We start from the raw sequence: 26,952 nt of genomic DNA on the forward strand, positions 1-26,952 counted from the left end.
ATTTTACAAAGTACCAATTTGCAGAATCATAATGCTGTTTTCATATTGTTTCAGATCATTGATAGAACCATGTCAATGAAAAAGTGTGGAATTTTCAAGTGTGGTGCTTCAAGCCGTCATGATGTTCCTATTCCTGCAGAAGAAAACTCCAGAGGAAATCCATTAATGTATGATGGAAACATTGAGTGACAAATGCCCATCATACTCCACAGTGAAGAAGTGGTGTGCAAACTTTCAGCATGGAGATTTTGAGACCAAAGATGCAGCAAGGTCTGGGAGCCCTCAAACGGTGTCAGTTCCTGAAATTTGTTGATCATGTCGATTACCTGATTTGGGCAGTTTGGTGAATAACAGGTAAAACAATTGCTGAGACACTACAGATATCCAGGGAACGTGTTGGGTATATAATCCATGAGCAGTTAGGTATTCAGAAGCTAACAGCCACAAGTGGGTGGCCACATATTTGAATGTTGATGAGAAACGACGTCGAGTAGACACTTCCAAGTTGATTTTGCAGTATTTTCAGTGAGCTGGCGCCAACTTTTTGGAACAACTAGTTACTGTTGATGAAACATGGTTACACCACTATGATCGTCAGACAAAACATACAATGGCGGCACTCAGGTTCTCCAAGGCCACAGAAATTCAAGACCAAAAAGCCAGTAGGAAACTTCATAGCCACAGTGTTTTGGGATTAGGGTTACCATATTTAAGGACGAGAAAACCTGGATGCATGGCCCCACCTTGTTCCGCCCCCAGCAGTGGCATGGCGAATGTAGGAGATACCCATGATGGTGATGCCCCCCCCCACTGCTCCTCCTTCCATGCACCCCCACCACACTCAAGCCCTCCCTTCCCACCCCATACCTTTTGAAATCTTCACCAGCTTAAGCAGCTTCTCCAGCCTGCTGCTCACACTGGCTTTCCCTCTGATGTCACGTCCTGGCCCCCATGACCCAGAAGTGATTTCAGGGGGAGCAAGGGCAGCACGAGCAGCAGGCTAGAGTAGTTGTTTATGCTGGCATAGATTTTAAAGAGGTACAGGAGGTGGCAAAGGGAGGGCATGAGCATAGCATGGGAGGGCAGAGAGGTGCCGGTGCCTCCACCATGATGGTGCCTGGGGTGTTCCACCCCCTGCCCACCCTTACTATGCCACTGGCCCCCCAGCCCCACCTTGTTCTGCCTCCAACCCGCCGCATTCTGCCTCCAGTCCCGCTCCATTCCGTCTCCAGCCTTTCCCCCAAAAGGCCTTGTCTCTTTTTTGCCAACCTCTGTGCATGCTTGTTGAAGAATCTCCAGACGCGGCCAATGCTTGGGGCTTTCCAAAACCTGGACAAACTGCTGGGTTTTTGAAAGTCCATCTGTGAACCTGTACAGTCTTCAAAAAAGAGGACATGCCCAGGCTTTCTTGGACGTCTGGTAACCCTATATGGGGTCAGGAAGGTGTTATAATGACTGACTATCTTCCAAGGGGCCAAACGGTTATAATACTACTGTAACTTGCTGTGCTGAAGAAGCATTGAGAAAAAAAAAAAAGAAGGAAGCTGCAGAAAGGAGTTCTCTTTTTGCAAGACAATACATCTTTTCACAAGGCTGGCAATATGATGGACGCAGTTGGGGTTTCAGTGCATTGACCATCCACCCTACTCACCAGATCTTGCTCCATCTGTTTTCTGTTTCCAACATTTAAAAATAGTTTGAAAGGGTGACAATTTTCAAGTGATTCGGAGGTGATTGCAGCAGCGGAGCAGTATTTCAGGGTTCATAGACAATGGCACGAAAGACAAAAGTGCGCGCCGACAATTGAGCGCAGTGCGGAGGCATGCGCCGCACAAAATTACAGTTTTTAGGGGCTCCGACGGGGGGTTTTGTTGGGGAACCCCCCCAGTTTACTTAATAGACATCGCGCCGGCGTTATGGGGGGTTTGGGGGGTTGTAACCCTCCACAATTTACTGTAAACTGAACTTTTTCCCTAAAAACAGGGAAAAAGTTAAGTTTTCAGTAAAATGTGGGGGGTTACAACCCCCCCACCCCCCACAACACCCCCACAACGCGGTGCGATGTCTATTAAGTAAAGCCCCCCCATCGGAGCCCTAAAAACAGTAATTTAGAGCGGCGTGCGCCTCCGCGCTGCGCTCAATTGTCTGGGCGCGCCTTTGTCCCGGCGCGCTTTTGACCTGACACCATATTTCAGTGATCAGACAACATATTTTTGGGAAGGGTTACAGAAACTTCAGACCAGACACGATGTATCAGGTGTGTTGAACTTAGGGGTGAATTTGTGAAATAACTCCACATCATTCCCTTCTTGGTTGGGCTGAGAACTTTTCAGCACCCCCCTCGTTAAATCAGGAATTTCAGAGCTGATGAAACAGAGAGAGAAAACCGGATTAAAGGATTTAGCAGGGACTTTCTGGAAGCAGTTTGCTTGGAAGCAAGAATATAAAAGGTAAAGACAAGGGGAGAGAGTTCTAGAGGTAGGGTGTAACAGAGGGGAATGAGGGGAAGGAAGAAAATAAGAAGGGTCAGATAGGAGAGAGGCCTGTGGAGAATACAAGGGCTGAAAGATGCAAGGGGAGGGTGAAATATAAGGAACTGAATGTAGTGGGTGAGGAGGTAGCGGAAAGACTCAAGGGGAAGATATAATCAGTGTCAGAAACAGCAAGTGGCTCAGGCTGCAGCATTGTGTACTGATTGTTGAAAATGGATGGGGGAAGGGCAGTGAATCAATGAGATACTAGAGGGCTTGAAATCTGTAATGATTTTACTGTGTCTGGTTAAAAGCCCAAGTCATAGTCAAGTGAGGTTATTTCAGTGATGAGGTGAAAGGAAAGACTGCCTTTTAATGAAGATCTCACCTTGGATTCCACTGATCTTGAAAAAAGATTTATAGAAGCCAAAATAAATCCATTTGTAGAACTGGATCTGTTTGCCAGAAACTTGGAATAAAAAGGACTATGTAATTTTTTTTCTCACTCTTGGATTTGATGTGGAATTTATTTGTTACTTACCAGTGGTGGACTCCTGATGCGGGAACTCTAGCCGAAAGGCGGCCCATGTCGAGTCCATGATCCACTACATGTGCCCGTGTTTATAATCTACTACATGTGTCCACATGGATTTTATAATCGGTTGCTAATAAAGTGGGTTTGAAGACCAGGCACAGTCTTCTTTTGGACCTATAATTTATAGTGCCAAGGGTCAATTTCGGAATATGGATTACTCTAATACTCGTGGTGATTTTCATACATCTTTAGATAGAACACCTAAAGAAGCACGTCTACCTTTCTGACAAGGGCAGTTAGGCTAAAGTGCTATCAAGGCAGGGAGATGTGATAAATTAGAAAACACCTTTTAATTTGGATATTGTTCTCTGGATTTTCAGAAATGGTGAATGGTCCAGGCACATGGAATTATATCCCAAAAAGCATGAGTTTGATATTCAGGGGTCTAAATCAAAGTGGTTTACATATTTTAGACAGGTACTTTTTTGTACCTGAGGCAATGAAGTATAAGTGACTTGTCCAGAGTCACAAGAAGCTTCAGTGAGAATTGAACTCACAGGTTCAAATTGATTCTCCTTCCCCTTTATTATTTTATTTTTTTCTCAAAGTGGGTATGTAGACTAAATATTTATTTTCTCACGTGACTTCTTCCTTCTTGCTCTTGTCTCTTTCTATTTCACTTCTGCCCTTCTAGTTTTCTTCCAGGTCTCCAAATGGATCCAAAATGAACCTCACTCCAAGAAAATGTCTTTCTGCCATATTTTCTTGGTCTCTGACTGTGCTGCATGATACTTGAAGACCTGTCAATTTCAAAGAAGCCACTAAAACCACATTCCACACGGCCCCTGTAGTGGCCAACATTAATGAATATGTCCAAAGAATTCAAGACTAATGCAAGTGGCTTGCTTCTGTTATTGTTTTGGCAAACTCCATTTTTTTTTTTTTTTAGCATTTTGCTTTAACTTTCTAGTTTGGACAAATTGATATTCTAATTCCAGGATAAGCATACATTTTTTTTAGCAGAGTGCCACAAGACCTGCATGATGTACCTGCAATAGCTTGAACATATGTGATAAAAGTGTTAGCCCAGCTAGATAAAACTGACAGAGAGTTTGTATACTCTTATGCTGATGATGAAATTGTCTAAAGAATTTGTAGAAAAAGTGCTAGAACTTATACAGTAAGTGGTAAAAGCATGCATGGCATGGCTTATGGAATTCTTTCCAACCCCTCTGCATATAAATGCATGTTATGAAAGAGGAAGGGATTCTCTCTCAATGATAGGGCAAACATATCACTAGGCTGCAGGGGGTGCTAACCAAATGTGGAACTAAATGTCCCAGCATGCACTGAGCTATGGAGCTCAGTGTTGAGTCAGAGGGTGGGACTCAAGGGAAAGAAGTATTTCTACTCAGACTGATTCATTCAGAGGGAGGTCCCTGAGAGAGAGAGCGGTCCCTGAGGACTTCCCTGAACAGAGAAAGCTCAGAGGTAAAACACTTCCCTAGACTTGGATTGCTACAGCACCCTGGGAGAACATGGAATTGTAAGTGGGATTATCCAGGTAAGCCAACTGAGAACTGGGCTATGGTAAGCCAGTATGTTGTGATGAATATACTGTTGGGGCATTACAGAGATTGTCCACAGCCATAGACTGGAGTTAATAAGCATATGAAAACAAGAGAACTAGTATGCTGGAATAAACTGATATCATATGAAGTAGAATTATGTTGAAAGCCCTGAGTCTATGAAGAAAAAGACTCAGGATCTGTGAAAAACAAAGCTTTTGTTGTACCTTCTAACCCGTATCTGCTGGGGTGTTTGTGTAAATGTGCAGGATTCCTGGAAAACCTGGTCAGGAATCTCCCACAATGTGTGTGTGTGGGATGGAGTGTCTGTATGTTGTTTTGTATGTTGGTATGTGTGTCTGTGTTCAGGCGAGAGGAAGATGATTTGAAAGGTGCAATTCCTGAATCATGATGTTACAGTTAGTATGTGTATATAAACTGCAGCTGTTAGAGCAGGGGTGTCAAAGTCCCTCCTCGGGGGCCGCAATCCAGTCAGGTTTTCAGGATTTCCCCAATGAATATGCACGAGATCTATTAGCATACAATGAAAGCAGTGCATGCAAATAGATCTCATGCATATTCATTGGGGAAATCCTGAAAACCCAACTGGATTGCGGTCCTCGAGGAGGGACTTTGACACCTCTGTGTTAGAGCATCCTTTCCCATCTTGAAAATGGTGTCATCCCATCCCGCAAGTGCATCTTTGGATGCATTGGGTGGGCCCTAGCTACTATGTCAGGGGAAGCTCTCTTACAGTATTTAGTGATTAAGCCCTGCCCAATACATCCCAAGATGCATCAATTGGGGTGGGGCAGGGTGGGATGATGCCATTTTCAAGATATCATTGCTTCTGCATTTGACAAGGTATGGAAGTCTGGGGGGTATGGGTTGGGTCTAACTAGGCCACCAGGCCAAGGTGACTGGGAAGGTTGAACCTGGTCTGGCCTGGGGGGGGGAGGGGGGAAGTGGCACCGGGAGGGCTGAGACTGGCTTAGCCTGGCTTAGGGGGCCACTGGGTAGGCTGGACTTAACCTATCAGGGGGAGGAGGGAATCAGATTATTTTTTTAAAGGCTGGGGTAATGGGAATCAGGCCAGGGTGGATGCTACTAGACACCAGAGATATATTTTCAGGGGTGGGGTGGGGTGGGTGAGTGGGTAGAGGTGTTGGTTTTGGTTGATGCTATTCCTACGGCATGTTTCATTTTTTTTTTTTTTTTCCATGTAGGCTTTCCTGTCAGTGCCTGAGCCAATAACTTCTCAGGCATTGATGGGAAAATTGATATTTTTTGCTCTAAGCGGCAAATTTGCTGTGATTTTATACCCTAACCCCCCCCCCTTTTATCAAGCTGTACTAGATGCTTATAGCATGGGCCAGCAAGGTAAGTGCTTTAACGCTCATAGGAATTCTATGAGTGTCGGAGCACTTACCATTCTGGCCCATGCTAAAAACCTCTAGTGCAGTTTGATAAATAAGGCCGTTAATGTGGCATGAATTTGCATGCTCATTATTTTGAGCATGCCATGGCAGTTTTTCTGTACTAAGGCCCTCTTTTACTAAGCCATTGTATTGGTCTCTACCACAACCCAGAGCTCTAAATGTTCCGACGCTCATAGGAATTCTATGAGCATCGGAGTGTTTAGTGCTCTGGGCTGCGGTAGAAACCTCTACCATGGCTTAGTAAAAGCGGTGTGCGTGTAAATTTGCAGTAGAATTTCTCTCCACCACAAACCTTTGAGCATTGGTCACCAGATCTGCTTTCTCAGAGCTGGGCAAATTTCAGCCAGAATGTTTAGAATGCCATTTTTTATATTTCTGTATCCAGCACAATTAACAATTCTTTAAATACATCACATCATGCTCCACATATACCGAAAACAGCACATGCACCAAAAAACTGAGCATGTGCAGTGTTAGCGCTGTTGACTTTTGGAGCTGCCTCTGCCTTCTGAGCTGAGCAACAGAGTTCTAGGTGCTGTCAGGAGAAATATTCAGTTGGTTGGATCTGGGGATCCTTGACACCTCAGATATATAGAGTATGTAGTGTTGTAACTTCATATTCCACCTGACCTCTCTCCTTTCTCTGAGATTTATGACTCTGTGTTCCCCAATACTCTCCTCTCAAAGTTAGGATTGAAGTACTCGCCAGATCCACCACTCTCCAGCTTCCAGTTGTTTCCCTATTACGGACTGTAGGCTAGCAGCAGTTTCTGTCTTGGGACCAGATTTCCCTGCTGATTTATCCCTCTTTTTTATGGCACTTTGTACCTCAGGTAAAGGCTGTGTGTTAAGCTGACAACCCTTGATCTTTCTAACTCTCACGAGGGAATTGGCCTTTTTTTTACTTCTGTTAGCCCAAGAGGACAGCTGTGAACCAGACTGGTGATGCTGGTGCAGAAAAGAAACACTGGGCCCAAAGCAATGATTAGACCAGGGGTGGGCAACTCCGGTCCTCGAGGGCTGGAATCCAGTCGGGTTTTCTGGATTTCCTCAATGAATATGCATTGAAAGCAGTGCATGCAAATAGATCTCATGCATATTCATTGAGGAAATCCTGAAAACCCAACTGGATTCCGGCCCTAGAGGACTGGAGTTGTCCACCCGTGGATTTATTAATTATAATATTTCAGCTTTGGGAAATGTGTGTCTCTGATACCTTGTATTTTGGTTTCTGTTTCTATTACTGTGATTGAACCATATCCACGTCATTCTCTTCTTGGTTGGGCTGAGAACTTTTCAGCAACCCCTCATATGGTTGACTACACCGACCACCAGACTACTCCAGAAACCTGCTTACTGCTCAACTGACCATAACAACTGAAGCTAGGGTTACCATATGTCTTGGAAAACTCGGACATATTCTCTTTATAGAGCACTGTCTGGGTGCCCGGAGTGATTTCCAAAACATGGCAGTTTGTCCAGGTTTTGGAAATCCTGAGCTCAGAGGCTGCATCTGGATGCCTTTGCGCATGAGTGGCCATCACCGTGATGACATCATATGTGTGTGATGTCATTGTGTCAACATCTGCACATGCACAAAGGCTTCCAAATGTGGCCTTCGAGCTCGGGGAGGTTTGTATGGGGGCAGGGCTCTGGAGGAAAGGGGCGGGGCCAGGCATCCTCTTTTTTTCAAATGAAGCTATCATATAGGCAGGTATGTACTGTTTAATTCTCATCTTTGGGGGGTGGGAGGGGGGTTTAGTGATTACTGGGGGAGTGTGGGGATCATGCCTTCACCCCTCCAGTGGTCATCTGGTCAGTTTGGGCACCTTTAAGACACTTATTCCTTGGTAAAACAGATCGAGCCTCAAACGTCCAAATTGTGCCCTAGATGTTTTCTAAAATGCCACTGGATAACCCCCCCCACACACACACCTCCCCCTGAACCTCACCCATTCCTGTTGATGCTGTAGACAGCAGGAGGGATGCCCAATCCCTCTGCCACCATGCAACAATGCCCACTACCAAGCAATCCCCCAACACCCCCCGGCAGCGGGAGAGATGCCCATTCCCTCCTGCTGCCACTGTCGGACTCCTTATGACCTCCCTTGCCTCCAATGACCCCCCCCCCCCCCCCTTATCTTGTTTATGAAGTCCAGCCAGCAGACCCAACTCTTCAAAATGGTGGGCTTTCCCCTCCCAGTGCATCCTGGGATGATCTGGGGAGGGTCCTAGGGCTGTAATTGGCCCAGGTTGCTTAAGGCCCCTCCTATGGGAGGGACCTTAGGCATCTGTGCCAATCAGAGCCTTAGGCCCCTACGTAGATACAGCAGGGAGGGGCTTAAGGCTCTGATTGACCCAGATACCAGATTGCACTGGGGAGGGGAAGGCCCGCCATTTAGAAGAGGCGGGCCTGTTGGCTGGAGGGATTAGGCATCCCTCTGGCCAGACTTCATAAACAAGATAAGGGGAGTGTGTGTGTGTGTGGGGGGGGGGGGGTTGTCGGAGGCAATGGGGGTTATCAGGGGCACGACGGTGGTGATGAGAGGGAATAGGCATCCCTCCTGCTGCCAAGCAACCCCCCTGACACCCCCCCTGGCAGTGGAATGGAGCGGGCATCTCTTCTTTTGCTGGGGGGGGGGGGCGTCAGAGGTTGTTGTATGCTGGTGGGAGGGAGTGGGCCTCTCTCCCACTGCTGGGGAGGGAGGGAGTGGGCATCTTTCCTGCTGGTGGGGAGGGGGAGTCAGGTGAGTTGCTTGGTGGTGAGAGGGAGTGGCCATCTCTACCGCTGCCAGGGGACTGTTGGACTGTTGTATTGTGGCAGGAGGAATTGGGCCTCTCTCCTGCTCCCAGGGGTGGGGGGTTGCTTGGTGGCAGCAAAATTTTCTGCCAGGTCTGAGCTGTCAAGCCTTACTTACTTTCCTGTCAATGCTTGAGCCAATCAGTGCTCAGACACTGACCAGAAAGTAAGGCTAGAACAGCTCAGACCTGGCAGAAAATTTTGCTTGCAAAAGTAGGACAGTGAGGTTGGGGAATCGCCTGGTGATACTAGAGAATTGTCCGGAGTGCTTCTTTAAATATTAATGACGTGGTTGTAATACATTTGCATGGCACAGTAGGAGACTGCTAGGAAGCTTGGAAAAGACCACAGCAAGCCGTTTTGATAATCTGCAGCTAAAATAAATGAATGCTAAACCAGCTGGAACCGGTTTAGCCACCAGGTTAAAGTTTTGAGAATCTTCCCTACAGGATTTTAACTGTGATTTGAGAGCATCTGGACCTTAGACTTACAAACTTAGGTGGTAACCTGTGGAACTTTGTAAGTGCTTTGAAAATGAGCTCTATAGTACCCAGATGCATTAAATAAACAAAATCGGTTAGTGGAGAATCACACATTCGTTAGACAATGAAAATGTCAGGTTTCAGGAAATGAATTAATCCTCGTGAAGGTAATAAGAAGACCACGCAAGTTGCATTACTGGTGGACATGACAAAGCTTTTCCATAAAGCCCTGTGTCTTTAAGGCTCAGGCGTGCACTGAGCATGTGCAGGGAATCCCTTACTTGAAGCCGAGGAGCGAGCCGCTGGTGCGGGTCGGCGGAGCTGCTTTTGTGGGGGTGTCCGCCGGTTTCTTGTTTGTTTTGCAATGAAGGTATGCTGTTTTCTTTATTTTACAATGAGTAGAGAAGGCAAGCTGGGTGGTGTGAAAGTGTTTGGGGAAGTTTGTAATCCAGTTGTAGCCGATTTCTCTCCAGCCTCTCTTGTTTTAGTCCAAGCTAGGGGGGAGGAGGGGGGGGGGGGGGAGGAGGGGGGGGGGGGGGGGCTGCTGTCCAGTGCAAACTATTGTCTGTTTAGTAGCCTGAGTTAAATGAGTGGACGCGGCTTGGGCATTGATTTCTGGGTTAAAATTCACAATTAGCATTTGAGCAGCGGTTTTCTATTTTTTTTTAAAAAGAGGGTAAGGTGGAATTTCGTTTTAGGAGATGGTAAATCTTGGGTTTTGTCTGTCTGGCACTGAGCATGTGCAAGGAGCTTCAGAGCAGCTCGGTAAGATAGCAAGGGGGGGGGGGTGTGTGTGGGGGGGGAAGGTACTGTCTTTAGCCAGGAAGGAAAGATGCTGTTGTGGGGTCCCCCAAGGGTGCGTAATTCCTTTGGACACTAGGGATTAGTGCCTCCTGTGAGGAGGTCTGCAATGTAGTGCTCACAGTAGGAGGGCTCTTTTTAAATGGGGGGAGCTCAGGACTTTCTAGGGTCAGGGGAACAGCAGAAAGCATGACCACCATTCTGTGCCTTGCATTTGCAACATAGTGAGACAGTTTTTGTGTGGGGCACCATTCTGTGGCATTCTAGAAGAGCAAGCTTTACTGCTGTAGGCTTTCAGGAGTGAACAGTGCAGTTTTTGTGGTTGTGAACTCTGGTTTTGCACAGTTCTGTGAATGTAACAAATTATGCTTCCAGTAAACTTGCATGACCTATGCCGCTGTTTGTTGAAATTTTATTTATTCAATTTAATGTACCGTTCTCTCAGGAGAGCTCCGAACGGTTTACATGAGTTTATTCAGGTACTCAAGCATTTTTCCCTGTCTGTCTCGGTGGGCTCACAATCTATCTAATGTACCTGGGGCAATGGGGGGATTAAGTGACTTGCCCAGGGTCACAAGGAGCAACATGGATTTGAACCCACAACTCCAGGGTGCTGAGGCTGTAGCTTTAACCTCTGCGCCACAGAAATCAAAATGTAGAAAAAGTGAGCCAAGTACAGGACAATCCATTCATTGTGACATCACTGATGAGGTTGGCTCTAAGAGCACTGGTGGAATGAGGCATTATGATGTCACAATACCAGCTCTGGTTACATAACGTAAGCTTGAACTGCAATGGGTTCAACTCTTCCAGCCTCAGAAGCCTCTTTATGTCAAAATAGAAGGAATCGGCACCATCTTCTGCCATAGCCTAGACACCAAAGGCATTTTGAGAGGACCTACAAGAGGTGCAAGTGATTGAAAGGCTGAAGTATAGTGTTGTCAAACTGCAATCCTAGTGGGGGCTCCCAAATGAATATGCATGCAAATAGTTCATGCATATTCATTAGGAATAACCTGAAAACCTGGCTAGTTTTGCATCTCTCCAGGGTTGCAGTTTGATACCCCTGCTATTGCAGGTTCAGCGTGAAATCTTACAGCACAGTTCTGTGCTCATCTTAAATCTACTGTGACCGTTTCATTGTTGAATATGCTGCTTTAGTGCAAAGAAATCGTGCCAATGAAAACAAGTTATGCTTTTCTTGGCACCATTGCTTTATAATGCCGCCTTTTTTTTTTTTTTCAAACTGATCTTGTGGACAGCCAGCTTGTACAACACGTGTCTAGCTTACTGATATCACTGATTCATCATCTCTTTGGGGATTTTTTTTTCCTCTTTTTACAGCATTGCCTGTGTGAAGTGAGGGTTATGTATTTTAGCAGTTATTAATCTAGGGATGCTTGTCAGATAAGAATACAGGAAAAAGGATGGTGAGTCAGCTCAAGGTCCTGTCTCCGATAGTGGTCAGTCCAGATCACAAATATTCAGGAGATCCCATAAAGTAGGTCTATTTCTCAAAGTTCATTTCTCAGGATGAACAATAGCTTTAAGTCTATCTGGCTAATCATTTTTGATGAACTTTTCTTCCAGGAACTTGCCCAAGATAGTCTGTTATGATGACAGAAGTTAATAAGGGGCTCACAAAAGCAACATCCAGAACAGCACTTGGTTCAGTGTAGTTGTGGAACTAGAGATGCTTAGAAAAAAAATCAACTGTGTGACGTGCAGGACAATTAGTTTGAGGAATTTTTGTCTCCGACCAGCACTGGAGGAAACGCAGGCTCATAACTTCAAAGCAAGGCACTTAAAAGGTAAACTAAATTCCCCTGGATGAATTTCAGGCGTAAGCAGGAGCCTTTGTCAGAAATACAGGACTCTATAATATTGCCTCTGATATTCAAGCTAACCTTTGAAGTGCAGTGCTGGATATTTGGAAGCTCAGTGTTTTATTATTTTTTTTGCACTTTAGTAAAATGTGGATATTATGTGGATACTAATTGATGGACACTTCTGTAGGATATTTACTAGAGAATGACATGGGGACAAATTTTTCCTTTCCCCGCGGGAACTCATTTTCCCGTCCCATCCCCGCGAGTTCTTTTCTTGTCCCTGCCCCAGGGACAAGCTTCATCCTCATCTGCACTAGCTTCAAACACTTTAAAATCATAAGTGTTCAAGGCTTGTGCAGTTAAGGCAGAGCTTACAGGAATAGGGCAGGGACAGTGACAAAACTCGCGGGGACGGGACGGGGAAATTGAGTTCCTGCGGGGACAGGGAAAAATTTGTCTCTGTGTCATTCTCTAATATTTACTTGAATGTCTCATGCATTTGTTGGATATATAAGTGGAGTTTTTTTCTGACCCATGATGTGTTTTTTCCCCTGAGATTTTTGAAAATCTCTTTGGGTGTTATTGTAATCCACTGAGTTTTTTTTTTTTTTTTTTTTTTTAATTCTCCACTTTGTTTTGTTTAATATCATTTTTCTAGTCAGTCTTCTTATTTTATACTCTGAATTTTTTCTTTATCAAGTAACATACTGTGCTGTAATGGTGGTTATTTTAGAAGCTCTATTCTTGTTTTGGACATCTGAAAACTGGCTTTTAGATGTCCATATAGCATGGATGTCCAAAACCCAATTTTACGAAGTCAAAATATGTATTATATATTCTAACACTGCAGTATGCCCATATAACAAGGGGGCATGATCTGGGTACGACCAGAGAGGGTTTAATTTATGGGCATCCAACTTTGATCACAGAAGGGAAAGGGGCGTCCAAATCTAAAAAGATGGACATCATTTAGACCTGGTGCTTGTCACATCCAGGTTACATAAAGGTGCTCTGATTTTAGCAGCTATATCCACTGGAGGAATTAAGGCACGACACCTTCTTAATCCCCTGTAGTTACTGTTCCCCCTCTCTTTATATTTAGTTTAATGGCAGGAGTTTATATGAGTGCAATCAAAAATTAAAGGCAATTGTTAAATTATGCAATTGTTTTCTATTTGTGATTTATAAACAACAGTTTTACAGAATATTTTCCTTTTTATGTTAAAAAGGTTTAAATACAAAATCATAACAGTTGCAGGCAGTGGGCAGAGCTCATGGGGATGGTGAGGGGACAGGGACAAATTTTGGCCCAATGCCATTCTCTACCATAGCTTTCAAGGCATGTGGGTGTCTTATCACCCATGAGGCAGTAAATGGCCTTGACCCCGAAGTAAAGGATCTGCTGAGTTTCCTCCCTTCCTTCCCCTTTGGATCAGCACTGGCGACTCCCCTCGTTCTTGCAGCCGCCCGTCCGACACCCTCCCTCCTATCGCCTGTGAGACCGGCAGTCCCTCACTCTCGCTCCAGCCTCCTCTCTGCCGAAGCCAACTGAAGGGCTCCCCTCTGATGTCAGAGCTGACGTTAGAGGGAAGCCTTTCTGATCAGCTAGGGATTCAAGACAGTTACCTCGACCGTCAGATACCTTGTTCCTTCCAGCTTGGCTGCTCCTTATTTTCAGCGCCAGCTGCACTTAATTTGCCAGGACAGCGCGCGGTGGCTCTTGCAAGCTGCACATGGTTGAGGCAAAGAGTATTATTCAAATTTTCCTTTATCTGCTTTAAGCTGATATTGGGATTGTCTCCAGGTTACCTTTTTCCTCATTTTGTGTTGCATAGACCATCAAGGGAAACTAGAAACTTCTACTTATTTGCTTCTCCAAAAATTAATGGGTGTAGTTATAAGACCTTCTTAGATAGGACCCTAGCATTTCAAGTTGGTAGGCAACAATCTTGGTTAGGTAAATGTATTCAGCAAGCTATATTATCCTATTGCTGTTTTTGTAAATTAATTAAGACCACTTTGTTCAAAAGTTTATTATTTACATTACATAAGTGATTTCTATTCTGCCGTTACCTTGTGGTTCAAGGCGGATTACAAAAAGGATCTATCTGGCCGTTTCCAGAGGAATTATAGAATAGTTAGGGAGTAGTCAACTTGGTTCATAGAGATGAGGTGGTTCTTGTGACATTAGGTTGTTTTAGAGAATGGGGAGGCGTTAGGCTGTTTTCGATTGTTGGGTATTCGGGATTTTTTTTTAATAGTATGGTTTTTATTTCTTTTCTAAATGTTCTATAGTCAGGGGTCGTTATCAGCAAAGTGGAGAGTTGACGGTCTAATCTCACAGCTTGTGTGGCCAGGAGGCCATTATACAGTTTTTTATGTTTGACTTCTCTGATTGGGGGGTATGTGAATGGAGCGTGGGTTCTCCTTTGTTTGGTTGAGGTGGTTCGGATTAGACGGTTGTTTAGGCATATTGGGCTGTTTCCGTTCATGGTTTTAAATAGAAGACAGTAGAACTTGAATTGTATTCTTGCTTGAATTGGTAGCCAGTGTGAGTGGAGGTACGCCTCGGTGATGTGGTCATGTTTTCTCAGAGAGTAGATGAGTCTCAGGGCTGTGTTCTGGATTGTTTGCAGTTGTTTAATCTTGGTCGCGGGGCAGGGTAGATAGAGAATGTTACAATAATCGAGTAGACCCAGCATTAGGGCTTGAACTAGGATCCGGAATTGAGTTTTGTCGAATTTTCGCACTTGTCTTAGGTTTCTCATGATTGCAAAGGATTTCTCTATTTTGTTGATTTGTGGTTGCATGGTACAGCACCTGTCAATCGTCACTCCCAGTAGTTTTAGAGTGGTTTGCATGGGGAATGTGGTTGAGTTGATTACTAGGTTTGTAATGGATGGTGTCCTATCATTTTCTAGGAGAATTATTTTTTTTTTCTGAGTGTAGTTTTCAGTTTGTGGTCTTTCATCCAAGATGTTGTCGTTTCTAATGTTTTATGTATAGTGTCTATCGTGGAAGGTTTTAGTTGATCAAAAGGGAGAAGAATGGTGATGTCATCTGCTTAGCTGTAGGAGATTATGTTTGATTTATCTAGACAGGTGCAGGGACGCGATGTAGAGGTTGAAGAGTGTGGGGGATAAAGGGGATCCCTGAGGTACACCACATGGGTTGTACCAGGGTTCTGATTTTTCGTTGCTTGATTTTACTCTATAGGATCTAGTCTTTAAGAATCCTTGGAACCATGTGTGCACTTTATCTGTGATACCAATTGCATCCAGAATTTGTAGAAGAATGTTATGGTCAACCAGATCAAACACTGCGGATAGATCTAGTTGCATGAGGAATATTGAAATTCTATTTTACAAATATTTGTGTTTTTTTTTTTACTGTATTATTGTATTTCGCTGATTGTCCAGCTCTTTTTAGTGTAAACCACCTAGAACTTTTGGTTATGGCGGTATAAAAGAATATTAATAATAATAATTATTATTATCCCCCTGTGCAGCATCTTTCCCGCACTCCCTCCCATCCCCATTGAACAGGCTGCTTTGCGGTCTTCCCCTCCGGTGCCTTCCCTGTGCCGTGTCATGTCACTGATGACATCGTCAGTGATGCAGCAGAGGGAAGGAAGGCTGCGAAGCAGCCCGTTCAATGCTGCCACTGTTGCTGTTTGGAACGGAGGTATGTTGGCCTCGTGGTGGGAGGGTCAGCGGGGTTCTGCGCGAGATGAGAAGGAGGGATGGAAAGATGCTGCGCAAGGGCTTGGGGGGGAGGGGAGTAAGAGCTGCCACCAGCAAACCAGAGAGGGTCGGGGACATTCGGGAGAGGCTTCGGGGGTCGACCCAATTAGGGCTTATTTTTGGAGTAGGTCTTATTTTCAGAGTTAACACGGTAGGTAACATATAAATAAAACCCCAAACTGAAAACAAAATATTTTGATTATATTTACAAAAGATTTTTGAGACCGTGAATGAACAAATTGATAGTGGAGAACCGGTGGACATAATATACTTAGACTTTCAGAAAGCATTCGACAAAGTTCCACACAAAAGACTTCTCAGGAAACTACAAAGCCATGGAATAGAGGGGGATATACAAAGATGGATAGGCAAATGGCTGGAGAACAGGAAACAGAGAGTGGGCATAAATGGGAAGTTCTCTGACTGGGAGAAAGTGACTAGCAGTGTACCCCAGGGCTCGGTACTTGGGCCGATCTTATTTAATATCTATATAAATGACCTAGAAGAAGGAACATCCAGCGAGATCATCAAGATTGCAGACGACACAAAGCCTATGCCGGGAAATCAGATTGCAAAAGGATAGCGAGGAACCCCAGAGAGATTTGGGTCAGTTAGAGAAATGGGCGGAGAAATGGCAGATGAAGTTTAACGTGGAGAAATGCAAAGTGATGCATTTAGGCAGTAAGAATAAGGAACACGAGTATAGAATGTCAGGTGCAACTCTAGGTAAGAGCGAACAAGAAAAGGACCTGGGTGTACTGATAGATAGGACCCTGAAACCATCAGCACAATGTGTGGCGGCGGCAAAGAAAGCAAATAGAATGTTGGGCATGATAAAGAAGGGAATCACGAGTAGATCGGAGAAGGTCATAATACCGCTTTATAGATCAATGGTGAGACCCCACTTGGAATACTGTGTCCAACATTGGTCTCCCAACCTAAAGAAGGATATAAAACTGCTGGAGAGGGTGCAGAGACGAGCAACAAAACTAGTAAAAGGTATGGAGAAACTGGAATACGAGGATCGACTTAAGAAACTGGGATTGTTCTCCCTTGAGAAAAGGAGACTGCGAGGGGATATGATCGAGACCTTCAAAATACTGAAAGGAATCGACAAAATAGAGCAGAAAAAACTATTTACATTGTCCAATTTGACACGGACAGAGGACACGAAATGAAGCTAAGGGGGGACAAGTTCAGGACTAACATCAGGAAGTTCTGCTTCACTCAGAGAGTGGTTGACACCTGGAATGCTCTCCCAGAGGAGATTATTGCGGAATCAACCGTCCTAGGATTCAAAAGCAAACTAGATGCACATCTCCTTACGAGAGGCATAGAAGGATATGGGTGACTAAAAATTACGACAGGTGTACACCTGACAGGGCCTCCGCGTGTGCGGGTCACCGGACTTGATGGACCGAAGATCTGATCCGGGGATGGCGCTTCTTATGTTCTTATGTTAACTTTTGACATAATTGTTAATTTGCCTTTGTTTTTCTGTACTGCCAAAACTCTGCCAAAGGAAGACTGTCTGGAACCATCTGAGACTTTTTAGTAGTAGATGCTTAAAATGCTGTTTCAGCCAATTATTTATTAAATTACCATATGTTATATGAGCCCTTTCAGTGCACGCCAATGAAAACAGTTGTACTTCTCTTGGCAACATTGCTTTACTGTATATGGCAATGCACATGCCTTTTTTTTTTTTTTTTTTCAACTGATGTTTGGGCACCCAGATTACTAGTACTAGTCTTTCTGACATCACTGATTCGTTCAGGGCTCATGCCTCAGTTCTATGACATGTCAGGTATTTATTTATGTTATCTTTTGAATTTGTTTTATTCATAGAAACATAGAAACATAGAATATGACGGCAGAAAAGGGCCTACGGCCCAACAAGTCTGCCCACTCAAATAACCCTCCCCTCTAAGTTCCTCTTTGAAGTGAGCCCACGTGTTGATCCCATTTGATCTTAAAATCAGTCACGTTACTGGCCTCAACTACCTGAAGTGGAAGATTATTCCAAGCAAGTATAATATCAAAGTGCCACATTTTTTGAAAAATAAACATATGGGAACCAGTAAGATAACATCATGGTTATATTGTACTATAAAAATAGCCATTAACTAAGATAAAACAGTATACAATCCCTAAACCCCTTCCCTCACTCCCTATTGCCAGTTGCTAATGTTGCACGTAGAAGTATTTATACATATATATATATATACACACACACACACACACAAATATATACAAATGCATGTGAACATATACAGAAGCAAAAAATAGTACCCCCCCTAGAGTTTTGCTGTTTTCTCAGTAACCGCTTTGAATTTCAATGTGAAATTTTACAGCTTTATTTATTATTAGCTATGTTTATATGCCAAGTGGAATGAGATTTTCTTTAAACACAGTAAAGTTAAAGACTTTTTATTGTGACCCACCCAGTAATGTTTTATGCAATCAAGAATGTTTGCACTGTAAGCTTTGTAAACCTGCATGCATGAGAGGAGTTAATTGCTGCATGCATCATCCATAGTGTTAATGATGTCACAGTGACTTAGACTTTCATCTGGGAAGCATTATTGGAGGCTATCAAGTGCCACCCAAAGCGCAAACAATTGCCGAACTCAAGGAAGTGCTGCAGATGATCTGGGACAGGCTTCCACAGGACCAATCAACAAGACTGTTAAGACTGTCCCAAAGTGATTGAAAACCTGTTACAGCTGGGGGTGCGCACTTTGAGCATTCACAGTGACTGCGAAATTCTGATAGTTTCACTTGAATGGCATTATTTTACTGTGGGCCTCTTCTATCAAACTGCGTTAGCAGTTTGTAGGGTGGTAAGCCACGCTGAGTGGCCCACCCTATTCCCGATGCCCAGAGTTCCTATGAGCGTCGAGAGCAGGGCGGGCCATTCAGCGCGGCTCTCTGCGCTAAAAACTGCTACTGCAGTTTGATAGAAGAGGCCCTGTGTTTTTTAGATTGAACATTTTTAACAAAAAAATTGATAGGCAGTAACACTTAAAATGTCAGTAACATCAACATAGCTTAAGATAATTAAATATGGTTTAATAGTAATATGTAAGTAGTATGATTAAATAAGTACCTAAAATTTCTAATTGAAATTCAAAGTGGTGGCTGAGAAAATGGCTAAACATTCTAGGGGTTACTTTTTTTTTTTTTTTTTTTGCTTAGCCCTGTAGAATGACAGCATGGCAAAAAAAAGGCAAGGTGACTATTTACAAAATAGGTTGTGAGTAATTTTTTTAAATAATATATTTGCATGTTTTAAAATATTTAGCTTTGAATGTCAGTCTCTCATTTCCCTAATCTTCCACATTCTTTTCTTTTGCTCAGTTGGAACCAGACTGGCACCCTCTGCTTTCTTTCATTCTACCCAAGAATTTCCCCAATCTCTCCACCAAACGTATAGGGCTAGATTCACTAAGCCCACTGATCAAGTCCTGACCACTTAGCGCCCCTTTGCGACCTAATTTTCCTCCGACCCACTAACCTCGTGGCCGATCATCCTCTGATCAGGTCCGATCCACGCAGGCAATTGAGGGAAAACAGTATGCAAAGTAGGAAATACGTGATTCACTAAACAAATGCAAGCACACCAACTGGGCTGGCCAGTCCAAAAACAAGCGACTGCTGAGGACCACTCGCTTGTGAAACAACCCTGCTTCTCTGCCCCAACTCTCCTGCCCTTCCCCGCAGTGCAAGCTCATGGTTTTAACCCGCGGGTTTAAAGCGGATTAAAACCTTAAAACCATGGGCTCAAAGTTAAAAGTAAAAAGGGCTTGCGAAAAGTTTAAAAAAAAAAATAAATTTTTTTCCAGCTCTGCCATGCACGGAGAGCCACGCATGGGCAGACCATCTACAGATGGTCTGCGCATGCGTCGGGATCACTGGAGATTGATCCGTGCAGTTGGTTGGGAACGTGATTTCAATCGTCCTCATGCAAAGGGCATTGTGACCCGGACCCGGACCCGGATCGGATCGGTAGGCCGTTTTGTGAATCTGGCTCCCTTTGAAGTTTTAAAATGGACATTGTCTCAGACCAATTAAGCATTGTTTCCACAAAGTTATTTGGGGGGTGAGTTTAAATTCCATTTGCATAGTAACATGATAAATGATGGTAGCTAAAGACTTGCATGGTCCATCCAGTCTGCTCAAAACGTTCTTCCAGTGAAGGCGGTGGAGATGAAAACTGTATATGGATTCAAGAAAGCTTGAGATTAGTACATAGAATCTCTCTAAGGGAATGAAAGAGAGTAGATGGCATGGAAGGACAGACTGTTTTCTATTATCACTTCATGATTGAAATAACAAGCCAATAATATTACTAACAATATTTAACTGGCTAAGCTCCACTTCAGGATGTCTACCCCTCCTCTATTGAGATGCACAGAAGGGCATTTTTGATAGGATGCCTAAGTCTGACTTTGGATATTTTGAGAAATACATCCAAATATCGGGTGGAGAAAATGTTAATTTTCAAACCTGTCTATCTTGTATGTCAGAAATGGCCCAACTAGATGTTTTGTCCAGCTAGTTGTCTAACTTTTTTTTTCCATTTTCGAGAGAAAAAAAAAAGGTCCAAAACAAGCCATTTGCATGTAGGAGGGACCAGCATTTTTTAATGAACTGGCCACATAGACATTCCAGAAGAGCAGTGGAGCACCCTAGGTAGGGGGGGGAGGGGGGCTGTTGTGAATTTCACATGAAGGGTGTCAAGTATACATCTCTCCAAAACTTCCCCAAAACATACTGTACTCACCTCACCTGTCTACCACCCCAATAGCCCTTATGACTGCAGGTGTCGCCTATATGGCAGTACAGTGGATTTTTGGTGGGGTTTGGATGGCATATGGGCCTGGGTCCCATTCTCTACAGTCCACTGTACTGCCTACCAGGCTACTCCAGATACTTGCTTGGAGCTCTACTAGGACTAGCCGTAGTATCTGCAGCTGTCATAGAGATAGATATGTACTGTTTCATGCAGATAGTTGAGGGTGGGAGGGGCTCAGTAACCACTGTGGGATTGTGTGAGGGAGCTAATTTTTATCCCTTCAGTGGTCATCTGCTCAGTTTGGGTACCTTTTTGGCTCTTATTCATTTTAAAAATAGGTCTAGTCCAAATTGTGCCCTGGATGTTTTGTAAAATGTTTATTGCTTTCAGAGCAGCTTAGTCTTTTTTATTTAAAGATGCTTTTCATACTTAAGTATCAAATGTATGATACTTCTTTTTAAAGAAGTATACAACTCGGGAGACATCAGAGATTCCCCCTATCAGCCCTTTATGTGCTTCCCTAGACTGCTCTCTTTACGATAATTATTGTAGTTCAACCCCTTTCCCTGTTGTATCGTGGTTAGATATGTGTTCTTATTTTATAATAATGTACCCCATTTTAAAGTGTACATCACTTAGCAGTATTATATAAGCGATATAATCAAATTTTAAATAAATCTGAAACCTGTCTGATAGATGTCGTTTTTTTTTTTTTTAATGAGTCCCCGGTCCCTCTCCTGTTTCTGCCTTTTCTCAGCATACCTTCCCTCCTAGGCTGGCAGTCCCATGCAAGGGTAGAGGAAGGGAGGGATGCAGGACTTGTGTGTGTGTGTGTGTGTGTTAGGGGGAGGGGAGGTATTCAACCACAGGCAGCTCCTATCACTGGTTGACCTTGGGCATTTTGCTGTGCTCACTCAATGGTAGTTACGCCCCTGCTTAAGAGTATCCTTTTGTGGCATTTTTCAGTTGTCTGATTGATTGGGTTTCCTTTTTACAGTAAAATTATAATAGTTTTTTTGAATAACAAGTCATCTTTAAATATTAAAGTTTTTTTCTGACTCGTGAACATTTGTTAAGGATTTTTATGTTCTTCAAGTTTTACCTTTTCACTGCTTCTCTAGAATTGGGAGTGATCCTAGAGAACTGGTGAAGGGCAGATGTGGTTACTTCCACTTTTGTGGAGAGGAAGGAGGAGGTTGGGAACTATAGGCCAGTTAGACTTTCCTCTGGGGTGAGTACATTAATGGAAACAATGCTACAACAGAGGATAGAGAAGTTTCTGGAATCAAATGAACTGCAGTACCTGAGGCAGCATGATTTTACTAGAGGAAGGTCTTGTCAGACTAGTCTGATCGATTTTTCTTTGACTGGGTAAAGAAACAGTTGGATTTAAGGGGCGCACTAGATGTGGTGTACTTAGATTTTAGTAAAGCTTTTGACACAGTTTCACATAGGCAACTAATGAATAAACTACCCTCAATCTGGAGTGAAAAATGACTAACTGGGTTTGAGACTGGTTAAGTGCAAGGAGACAGAGAGTGGTGGTAAATTGGAGTTCACTCTGAGCAAAAGGATGTTACCAGTGCCGTACCACAGGAATCGATCCTCTTTTTAACATCTTTGATATTGGGTAAAATTTGCCTCTTTGCAGGTGATATGAAATTCTGTAATTGGGTAGATAACCCTGATGGTGTGAATTGCTTGAGGAGGGATCTAGCAAATCTAGAAGAATGGTCCAGAAACTGGCAACTAAGATTGAATGCTAAAAAAATTCATGTACTTGGACTACAGAAACCCAAGGGAAGGAGATACTACTTTACTCGAAAGGGCAACGGGAAAGGTAGAAAGAGCAATGGGACTATAGAAACTCAAGGGAGCAGTATCGTTTTAGGGAAGGAAATACTTCTGTACTCGAAAGAAGCGTGGAACTTGGGGGTGATCATTCCTGATGATCTTATGATAGCCAAACAGGTAGAAAGGGCAATGGCCAAAGCTGAAAGGATATTTAAGTACCTAGGAAGAGGAATGGCCAGCAGGGAAATTGAGGTGACAGTATTTTTTATGTAAGTCTCTGATGAGGCCCCATTAGAGTACTGTGTGCAATTCTGGAGACCACACCTTCAAAAAGATGCAAGCAAGAAGGATTTGGCTCGGAGGGCAGTTACTAAAATGATCAGTGGTGATTGTTGTTGTTCGGGTCTCGCCACGTTTGGGTAGGTAGAACCAACGCTTCAGCCAGCAATCATGACGCCAGCCGTGGAAGCCTCAGGAAACATGATCTTAATCATAAAGCATATAGAAACAGACTCATAGACATCAATATGTATATTTTGGAAGAAAGACAAGAAATAGAAGCTATGATTGAGACGTTTAAATATCACCATGGTAAAAATGCACAGGAGGCAGGTCTCTCCACTGAAAGGAAGCTCTGAAATGAGAGGGCATAAGGTGCAGTTAAAAGGGAATAGACTAAAGTAATCTAATCTTTACTGAAAGAGTGGTGGATATATGGAACGACCGGGTTAAAGTGGTAGAGATGAAGACTGTATCTGAATTCAAGAAAGCATAGGCAAGGCACATGGGATCTCAAAGAGAAAGTTCATGATAACGATGGGCAGATTGGATAGATCATATGGCCCTTATCTGCCATAATTTTTTATGTTTCTATTTAATTTTTAATTTATTGTTGAGGTTCATTAGCCATAAATGTTTCAGAAAGCGGATCCCTGATAACGGGCACAATTCTCTGTGTTGGGTTATTGTTTTAATAAAGAATTGTGATCTTTGCCTCCTGATCCTGGAAACAATCAAGATAGACTTGCTTACATAAGGAGGAGGACTGGGAACTTTAGAAATGTGCTAGACATTCTTCTAGTTTTAAAGCATCAACTTTACTGCCTTATTCAAGTGTGTTTGCACAGGCTGTCATTATGACAGCTGAGCAAAAAGACAAGGATTAAACACGAGGGTGATGGGTGGTGGGGAGAGAATGAAATCCCAGGAAGCTGTGAATGAACAGTCGGGATATTGGAGCTTTTCATGTAGCCAGGTTCAAACTGGGCTAAAAGCCTATAATATGCAGGAGGAAGCTGACAGGTTGAACAAATAATAAATAAACTGATGCATAGTTTACATCACATGCTCTCTTTCATTAAAATGTTCAATGTGGGATAATTTGTGGGTTCTGATACCTATCTGTACAGATCTGATTATTTGTAAATCGGAGTTTGCATATGTTTAAAGCACTGTCAAAATGTAAGCTGTTCTTGGTCACAGCCAATAAGAGTGGAGGATATAATCCAGGTCACTAAAATGGTCTGCAGCACATTGCTTGCATATTTCTTGAAATACATGACATTGCATTGTTGCAAACATCTAAACTATTTCAGTAGGAAACCTTTGGTTGAAAAGTGTCTAGCTGTGCCAAGAACTGCCCAGATAACAAGTATGTGTCCGTCCGTCCCCCCCCCCCTTTCCTGCAACCTACATAAAAAAACGTTCATGCAGTCCAAAATAAAAGAACCAATATTTGATGGCTTATTAAATGAGAGTTCTATAATTGCAGGGTGTGGGAACTCCTAGATGACTAATTCACCGTCTCTCGCAGTCCTTTGAGAATAAAATTACCTAATGTGCCCAGCTCAATTTTTACTTAGCACTGGGATGAAGGCATTTCTGCGTGTCAGTATATTCATTATTTTGCTAATAAATCAGTAGATATACCAAATTCACATTTTATTATTAAAGCATACAGTAAGGGGATTAAAGTAACTTTCTTTAAAGGGAAGCTTCAGTCGACAGTAAACCCATGCATAATTTCCAGTACAGCACGCATCTCTTATAAATAAAATGAATGCCTATTGCTGTTATAGCATACTTGTATAAGCCTGCAGTTTTGCACCTAACTATAGACACAAACACTTACTGTAATTAATAAACTTTAAGTTGCATGCGCAATTGCACTTATTCTATAACTTCTATGTGCAAATATTGTGCTCCAGGCATAAATTTGGGCTTGCAAGTTTATAGAATCCAGGTGGATAATCAAAGACAATCGGTAACGTCTTCCTTTCGGTGGAGAGGCAGCTCACAAGTAAGTCCCTTCCTTTGGGTCAAGTGGCTTGAGGACACAACATATCCAGCGCTAACTTTGTCCCTTTTGCAGGGGAATAAGGATAACTGCTCCCTCTCCTTCTGATGACTAACTCAGGCCAATTACTTTCAGAGCACTTGGAGGTCTCTGTACTAATTACAGGAATGATACATTGTAGCAGCCTCCCATTGGGGAGCCTTAGCAAATGAGTCATACCATCTTTCTTCACTGCATAAACATGCTACATATTTTTCTCTGTCCATAGCCATCAGAGTTAATGTGTTGAGGAGATGACTGAAGCCCTGTTTTTATGCAGAAAGCAAGCAAATCGCAGGCCAACGTTACACCCTCCTCCCAAAGTGTAATTATGCTTTTCTGGAATGATGATGAAAAAAGTTTGATATCTGTTTGCTTACTTTTTGGCCTTTGACCTTGTTGACCATGACATTCCGCTTAGATGACTCTATTCTATTGGCATCTCTGGACAGGTACTAACCTGGTTCACAGGCTTCCTAAAAATCCGCTCTTACCAGGTTCACAGCAGCGGAACCTTTTCCCAATCTTGGTGTAATCCCTGCGGAGTTCACAGGGCTCTCCCCTCTCCCCTTCTCTATTCAACGTCTATATGGCATCATTGGGTCGTATGTTATCTGACTTAAAATTGAAATCGTTCATTTACGCAGATGACATCAGTTATCATTCCCATAACCTCACTGACACAAGAGACAGAACAATTCTCACAAGTCTCACTAAGGTAGAACAATGGACTACACAATTCAAACTAAAACTTTTCCTGGCAAGTCCTAACTACAAGCTAACGAATATCTCTTTGAAATTAATCGGGTTAAACTACCCAATCAATTCTACTATCAAAATCCTTGGAGTCATCCTGGACCGATGCCTGACTTTTGAAGACCATACTAATGCTTAGGTTAAAAAATGCTTTTGCACCTTTTGGAAACTTCATACCATCAAACACTATTTTGACTTCCTCTCTTTTCGACTGCTGATTCAATCTCTAATCTTAAGCATCTTAGATTACTGCAATATCATATACTTGGGATCCTTTAAGAAAACCATCAAACGATTGAGAATCATTCAGAATACTGCTGCCTGTCTCATTTATGGTCTCAAAAAGTCGGATCATGTAAGCCCGTATTACAGAAAACTATACTGGCTGCTGATGGAAGCAAGGGTCATCTTCAAGTTTGCCTGCCTGTACTTCAAAACCATAACAGGCTCCCCAATCTACCTGTTGCACCATTTTGAATTTCCAGGCACCACTTGCACACGTAATGCCTATTTGTTTGCCTTCCCATCCTTGAAGGGTTGTATCTACAAGAGATTCCTCGATAGAACACTGTCATTCCAAGCAGGCAAATGGAATAAATGTCTAACCACCCTCATTTCAAATTCACCCTCCTACCAAACCTTCAGGAAATCAATTACAACCTATCTCTTGATAAATTTCTCTGACTCCTTCCCGCCTTGTTGTATCTCTGAAATTCTTCCGTATATACTTGACTACTCTCAGCTTGCTAATGTAATTTTAAAGTCTTTTCTGTAACATCACTGTCTGTGCACAGTCTCTTCCTCTGTAAACTGCTATGAACTGCTTGTGGTATTGCGGTATACAAAATAAAGTTATTATTATTTGCTGAGATTGCCAGTTGGTGCCAGCTTGTGACTGATTAATTTTAGAATTGCTGTACATTTTGATACCTTTATTATTGGACCAACCAACAAGATTATCCTGAATTTGAGATGAAGTAGGTCCATCGCGTGTGAGGCTGAAGAAAGGTTGTGTTAGTGATATGGAGACTCCTGTCCACGAGGAGCAAGGCTGAATCTACCAGTTCCTTTCATATACTGTAGATTAGCTTTCAGATGAAAATGGTGCTCAGATTTTACTATTAACTAGCACAATATAAAAAATATTGGCCTAGAGCTGAAAATTAGTGACCTTGTGCTAAGTCCACTTTCAGTCCATCTGTGAGAGTGTAGGTTATGAAGAAAAGGTTCCCTGGATATGTAGAATTAATTAATATATGATTTTTTGGGGGGCTGTTACTTTCTATATGTTGATTTCAGAACCTGTAATTTGAAACATATTGCCCAAAACATGCAAGGGCAAATATTTTGATGAACTGGATTAGCTGGGAAGTTGCTAATTTTTATCAAGGTCATTGGGTTTTTATTTTATTAAGCTTTTTTTCAAGCATTACAAATTTAGAAAACTAAAATAACAAATCTTAGCAGAACTGCCAGGGCTGCTTTAATTGCACTGATTTTGGAGCCGTTTCTTTCTGGATGTGTTGCTATAGTGATTGCCATGGTAACTAACAGTTCCTCCTGACAAAGATAGGGTATCCTAAATACAGCATAAGAAACTC

The 26,952-nt window shown here is 43.0% G+C and overlaps 1 protein-coding gene across 3 annotated transcripts in view; it reads left to right on the forward strand.

Moving 5' to 3' along the window:
• The first annotated feature begins 4,424 nt into the window (after nt 1-4,424).
• The window catches only part of WASF3 (WASP family member 3), a 115,473-nt gene continuing 92,945 nt past the window's right edge, over nt 4,425-26,952 (forward strand). Inside the window, exon 1 of one of the 3 annotated variants that reach the window (XM_033950209.1) lies at nt 4,425-4,570. The gene's annotated coding sequence lies outside the window, so the exon portion shown is untranslated. Of the gene's footprint in view, nt 4,571-9,497; nt 9,666-26,952 lie in introns of those variants that run through there. The other 2 variants (XM_033950211.1, XM_033950208.1) reach the window with 2 other exon arrangements.

The sequence above is a fragment of the Geotrypetes seraphini genome, chromosome 6, assembly GCF_902459505.1.
Source record: "Geotrypetes seraphini chromosome 6, aGeoSer1.1, whole genome shotgun sequence".
In the NCBI taxonomy this organism is placed as follows: domain Eukaryota; kingdom Metazoa; phylum Chordata; class Amphibia; order Gymnophiona; family Dermophiidae; genus Geotrypetes; species Geotrypetes seraphini.